Consider the following 6,000-nt stretch of genomic DNA (forward strand, 5'->3'; position numbering starts at 1 on the left):
TAACAGTCTACAAAGCCCTTTCTCCAGGTTTCTGCTACAAACACTCATTTACAGACATCAGCTCTGCCGGAGAATCTCAGACTACTAAGCTAAAGTGGGTTTATGAGCATAACCAGCTGTTTAAACCTCTGCTATTTACTAACCATTTGTAAACCATCCAGCTGTTTATTCTAAGACAGAACTCCTTCACACAAGCAGATAAACTCAAACAAGGCACTGCTCCCAAATAACAAGGAGAGTTAGTGCACGCACAAGAAAATAGAGCCACAATCCAAAAGTAATTTTGCAGCATGAAAAGAATATATGAGTACAAGCTCACAAAAGTATGGGTAATGGAAACATATAGCCATTAAAAAAAATTAATCCACTTTAAGGCTGCAGGAAAAAAGAAGCACAACACTGCCAGTGATACTCCCAGCTTCTTTATTCATGTTTTTAAGTTGTTCATAGTCACATGTTGGGCAAATGAAAATGAATGCATCCAGTAAAACCCTCTTCCTGAACCGGTCTTGTTTTTTAGGGCACAATATTGGATCCACGTCATGAACATCAAAAACACAACAGACCCACCAGGGATGATTTTATCACATTTGTAAACAATGATTTAAAAAAAAAAACTCCAAGAAGCCTACGAATAAAAAACTTGATTGCATTCTATCACTATGTTGAATGAAAATAAAATTGTGTAGTATAAATGTCTAATGCTCCAGATAAATGAAAGCTGTGCGTAACAGACTGGCAGCTTTGGCTACACATGGAGGCAGAACTGTAAACAGTCTGGTGTGGTATTAGAGCGCGAGGTAAACTGAATAGCAATACAAAAGTATTATGGATTCAGTTAATATTTGAGGTTGTAATCGTTCAAATATTAAATTTGAGGTTAACATTTAGATGTAAATGTGTCAGGGAAAATAATAGCGTACCTAAGGCGTGCTGCAAATGATAAAATAAGAAATAAAAAGGCGCGCATCTGCAAACAGGTAAGCTCTGAAAAATAAGGCCAAAGCAGGTTATAAATAAATCCATAAATATAAAGCAACAGAAAAGTGAGGCTTACCTTTGTTACAGCTTGGTGAGTACAACTTCAAATCGAGTCTTGCAAGTCATTGAAGAAACCAAATCCAACAGATCGATCACTTTCGTTTCCAAGTTAAAATCAATAATAACAATAGAAAATCCCAGTGCAGCTCGTGAACAGTCCCCGCTCAGGAGGGCAGTGTGTACCTGTGCGCACTGCGCGGGTATTGGCTCCGGAGTTGTCAGTGAGCAATAAAAAAAATGAAAATGAAAATGTTTCTTTAGTAAAACCTTTGGAGAGAGCGCGACGCGAAGAGACACTATCCTCGCACGAGCACAATCAACATCTCGTGGGAAAAGCAGTGTGAATCAAAGTCCCCGTGGCGTACAGAGGTCCAGACACGCAGCGTGTGCTTCTCAGGAAAGTTGGGCGCTCCTGACTGTAGGAGGCAGGGCGCTAGCAGGTGGATGCAGAGGCCTATTTGCTTTAAACACACCCACAGGGCGGGCAGCGCCGTGCCGAGCCGCCCATCAGCCAGCCGGGGGGGAGCCGTGATTTACTAGCGTGTTAAAAGCTGTATGCTGTCTGAGGAACCAAGGGGGAGAGACACTGCCAAATTAAACCGCGATGTTTTTGGAAACCTATTTTTAAGTGGAATTATCATTATTATTGCATAGAATTTTTAAAAAGAGACAACCACTGTAGTAACACAGACAGGCTCTTTATGTAGCCTATCAATAAATAAAGATGAATGATTGTAAAATTAAATGATATATAAGATGTGTTTCTTAATCCACCAGATCTGCAATTACAAATAATTAATGAAGTATTTGAATCATAGGCTACAGTCATACATTTAAACAAAGTCACAAAGTTTAATAGGGTGAAGAGATTTTTTGTAGACAATTGTTTCAAAAGAAGTGCTCAGATGGTAAAATCAATCAAAGGGAGCCCAAAGTGTCTATTATGACTTATCTGATCTTGTCTTACTTATGTAGCCGAAACAGAAGAGCTTTTAGACCCCAAAGCTCTCCTTTTACAAAGACATTGTATGATGAATTGAGCAGCTGTGTTTGTAAAATCTGGCAACATGGTCATATGAGCTGAAAAAGGCTAAAACACTCTGTCCAGGAATAATTCCATGTGGGTCTATGAGCAAAATCTATCAGATTATCTACACCATGTCATCTGATATATTGTAAAAAAAAAAAAATAATAATGACAGTAGCTTTAATTACTGAGCTGTACATGCCACAGAACCACTGAATGCTTCACTGAACCCTATAAGAACAGGTAGGCAGTCAATATGTCACACACCATCACCTATCCTAAACTTTTTAGAGAAGCTTTAATATTTTTATTACTGTGGTAAACCAAGGAAATATAGCTGTGCCAAGACTTTGCCAGGAAAATATTATCTTTAAAGGCTGTGAATATGTAGCACAGACATTGTTTTCATGCCAATACAGCTGCTGTTAACATCTTATTCTGTGATGCAAGCTGATAAGAGAAAAATAAATCATCTCTTGAATGCACGTTCAATTCAGGTTTCCTATCCCAGCTATATCACAGCTGCTATAGTACGCAAGCGTGTCTCTCACAAAGGAGGTGTTTGCTTGCTTTGAATAAGTCGACTGTATTTCCATCTTCTATCGCTGTGACAACCAGTGAGCTACCATCTGCCACCCACACATGAGGTGTGGAGGGAGGGAAAATGTTCAACAGGATCTGGCTTCAGGGGTGCATACATGTGTCCTTTTTTCTCTCAGTCAAAGAGTGACTGACTGAAATAAATCTGTGTTAAGTATTTTTTTTCTTGCCCAAGTTCTCTTTTATATTATTTGAAACTTCTAAAGTGTGTAATACATAAATTAAGTGACTGATATGAACTTTAGATTTCACTAGGCAAAAGTTTGCTCATACAAGTGTATAACAGCCGCACACTGACTTCATTCCATTTAACATTTGACCTGCAAAGTCAATTTGAGTGACTCAGAGTACAGACAATGTGAGGATTGCTGGGTCCAACTTATCAGAAATGAAAAGTCTTATCTTAGTTATGTACGCATTGATTTGTAAAAAGGGTTAGAAATGTAGTTCATTTGATGGTACATAGAAAATGTCGATTAAAATGCCTAATTTGCTCCTCTATTCAAACACTGATTGGATGTGTCAAAGTCACCGAGTTACCGCCTGTGAGGATTTTCTATAGCACATTGAGAAAATTAAACATTTTCCCATTTTTAATCATTTTTCATTCAGTGTCCTTTCACACCTGAATTGTCTGCCCCTCATTCAGCCTGGAGCATTAAATTAAGTGGACCTGATTCACCATTGAGTCCATTCTGAAAGTTTGTCAGGTTTTGGCTCAATTGGGTCAAAAGAAGTTGTCCTGCTAAACTTTTCTTCTATGTGAAGCCATGATGTTGGGTATGTAGCCTTCACTCAGCATTCTGCTGCCCAACACAAAGGTTCCTTTTTGAAAGTAACTTGGCAGAGGTCAAATAGAAAAGGACCAGTTTGATGTGACTACACTCCTCCTTCTTCTTCTTCTTCTTCTTCTACTTCCTCCTTCTTCTCTTTGGGACAAGATATCTTTTCACGAAGGATACGGCAGATTTTGTGTGAAGCAGTGCCTTCAGCCTCTCAAAAGCCACATTGCTGCACATTCCTCGCCCACTTTACTGAAAGCGAAATAAAACCATCTGTCAGCCTTGATTCCAAAAGTCATTATTTTCTTCTCCATGGGAATCCAAGGTGAGCTGTGGATATTACCCGGAAGATCGTTTTGTTGCTAAGTGGGCCTGAACTGTAATGTTTGTGAGAAAAACGTGGACAGTGCATGTTTCAAAGCTGCCGTTGACATCTATCTAAGTGGTGTATGAAGTTGTTTGAATGTTCTACAGAAGAAGCTGCATTCCAGCTGTGATGTGAACACTGCCTTCTGTGGGGCTTTGGCTGCAGGGCATGAACTGATGCCAGGTGTTTAATCAGCATTTGTGTTTCCAACACAGTTCATCAGATCATCTGTAATATAAAACAGGTTCAATGTGGGTGCAGAGCTTTGACACTCTGTTACATGCTCTGTGGAGCTTGGTTTGTGCTTTTGTAATGTGTTGAACCATGAGAGGTTTCAGATTCTATCTTGAGCTGAAGTGAAAATGTGGTGATACGATTTTTTTAATCCTGTTTTTATTTATTTTATTTATTTCCTGTTCTTTTTTACCATCTACTTTTCTTAATATTTATACATTTTGTATGTTTTTTAATATAGTTAAGCCCAAGTTAAAGGGGAAATGCCCCATTGTTATTGTCCCTGAAATCACAATTTTAATACCACCATGATTTTTTTCTCATTGCGCACCAACATGTCTGTTCACAGTGCTGATATCCTTTGGTTAAATCCCTGGTAAGACCCCAAAGAAGTTCAGTCCCAAATTTTCAAAGTATTGGCTCATAACAGGAATAATTAGTCGTAACCCAAAGTGTTGTTTCAAGGAGGGAACTTGGCCCTTGCCAAGTGATTTTTGGGTCACAATGTGCTCTTTGTTTTACACTAGCTGCAGCTACCACATTGCCAGGCTGCTGAGCATAATTCTGATTCCTGAAAGTATTATTTCTGTGACAAAATCTCCCTCACACTCAAACACAAGCACAAGTTTGTGTGCATTTATGCATGTAAAATGCCCTTAAACAAAGCAGAAGCTGCCCTGTCCCACCAGCAAAATGAATTTGTTCATTTAAAAATTCAGCTGCAGGTGCTCACCTCGTGCTGCGAACAGATAGGAGAAAAGCTTGGCTCCCAGCACTTTCTGTAGACGATGTCCTCAAAGCTATTAGCATTTAAATGAGCAAAGAAAAGCATCATCTAGATTACAGGATTTTTTCAGTCTCAAAGTTGTTCAATTCAAAAATATTTCAGACAAACTTTTCCTATCTCTGAAGTTGAGTGAATAACTGTGAGTGCGTTGGTGACTCACTTAGGGAAGCACATGAACAAATTAGTAGAGGATGGACTTAGGGGATTTCAGACTCTGTGATAACACTGAACAAAAGTATGTGACTCTTTGGAGCAGAGATTACATTTCAGTGCTGAGACCACCTTCCTATTCCCTACCTGTGGTTGCTGCCTTTGAGCAGTTTCCTCTGTTGTTTTGGCAATCTGTAGCGCTCCATACACTTCCCAGACTCTACAGGCTTGACCATACTTTACTGCCAGTCCCACCCCTTCTGCCCGAGGGAACCACAACCCACAGCGAGCAGAATAAGGGAAATGGCTTTGATTTCCTTCCACTTTTCACACATCAAATGGGGAAGAGAACGAGGAGCGAGAGCTGGTCTTGACTGAGCTGTATAAACAAACTTGTGCCCCAGTGTTAGTGTGTGCACATGTATTTTGGTGACATTTAAATCATGTGTGTGTTGGACACAATAAAAGGTGTGTGTTGAGGAACAGGTGGGTTAATTTCTCCCCTTCGCTGCTCTACATCACTGTTGACATAATGTGAAGGTAAACATTCTGTAATTGAATAAAATCACAAACCGGGACATCAGTCCTGGGAGAAATAGCCAGCTCACTTTGAGATTCACAATACACCTCTGTTCTCCCAGGCAGTGGCCGTCACAACTCTGTTTTTTGGCTGTCACTGTGAAGTTGAGTGCTAAAATTTGAACAAATAGTTCATCTACCAAAGTCTGAAAGGTGATTTCATTCAGCAGAGGGCTGGGGCTGATTATAAAAAAGGAAACATTACCAAGTCCTTTAGGTGGGTCATTTATGATTCATACCAAGTATGTGTCATGCTTCCTGTTCACACCAGCTTTCTGGGAGGTACAGAACAGGGAGTGTATGTTGTGTGCTACAAGGACTTTTGGGAGAGGAGGGCTAAAAAACTGAATTACATCACTTAGTCACCGAAGGGGTTTAGATATTAGCATGTGCAGAAATCCATTTCACACATCCAATGATTATGTATCAGAAT

At 39.7% G+C, this 6,000-nt stretch overlaps 1 protein-coding gene across 2 annotated transcripts in view; it reads right to left on the reverse strand.

Moving 5' to 3' along the window:
• Positions 1-1,482, reverse strand: part of sema3fb (sema domain, immunoglobulin domain (Ig), short basic domain, secreted, (semaphorin) 3Fb) — a 61,895-nt gene extending 60,413 nt beyond the window's left edge. For both annotated transcript variants that reach the window (XM_034695457.1, XM_034695449.1), the window contains exon 1: positions 1,058-1,482. The gene's annotated coding sequence lies outside the window, so the exon portion shown is untranslated. The remainder of the gene's footprint in view (positions 1-1,057) is intronic.
• Between the last annotated feature and the right edge of the window lie 4,518 nt (positions 1,483-6,000).

This window comes from Notolabrus celidotus, chromosome 1, assembly GCF_009762535.1.
Source record: "Notolabrus celidotus isolate fNotCel1 chromosome 1, fNotCel1.pri, whole genome shotgun sequence".
NCBI lineage: Eukaryota > Metazoa > Chordata > Actinopteri > Labriformes > Labridae > Notolabrus > Notolabrus celidotus.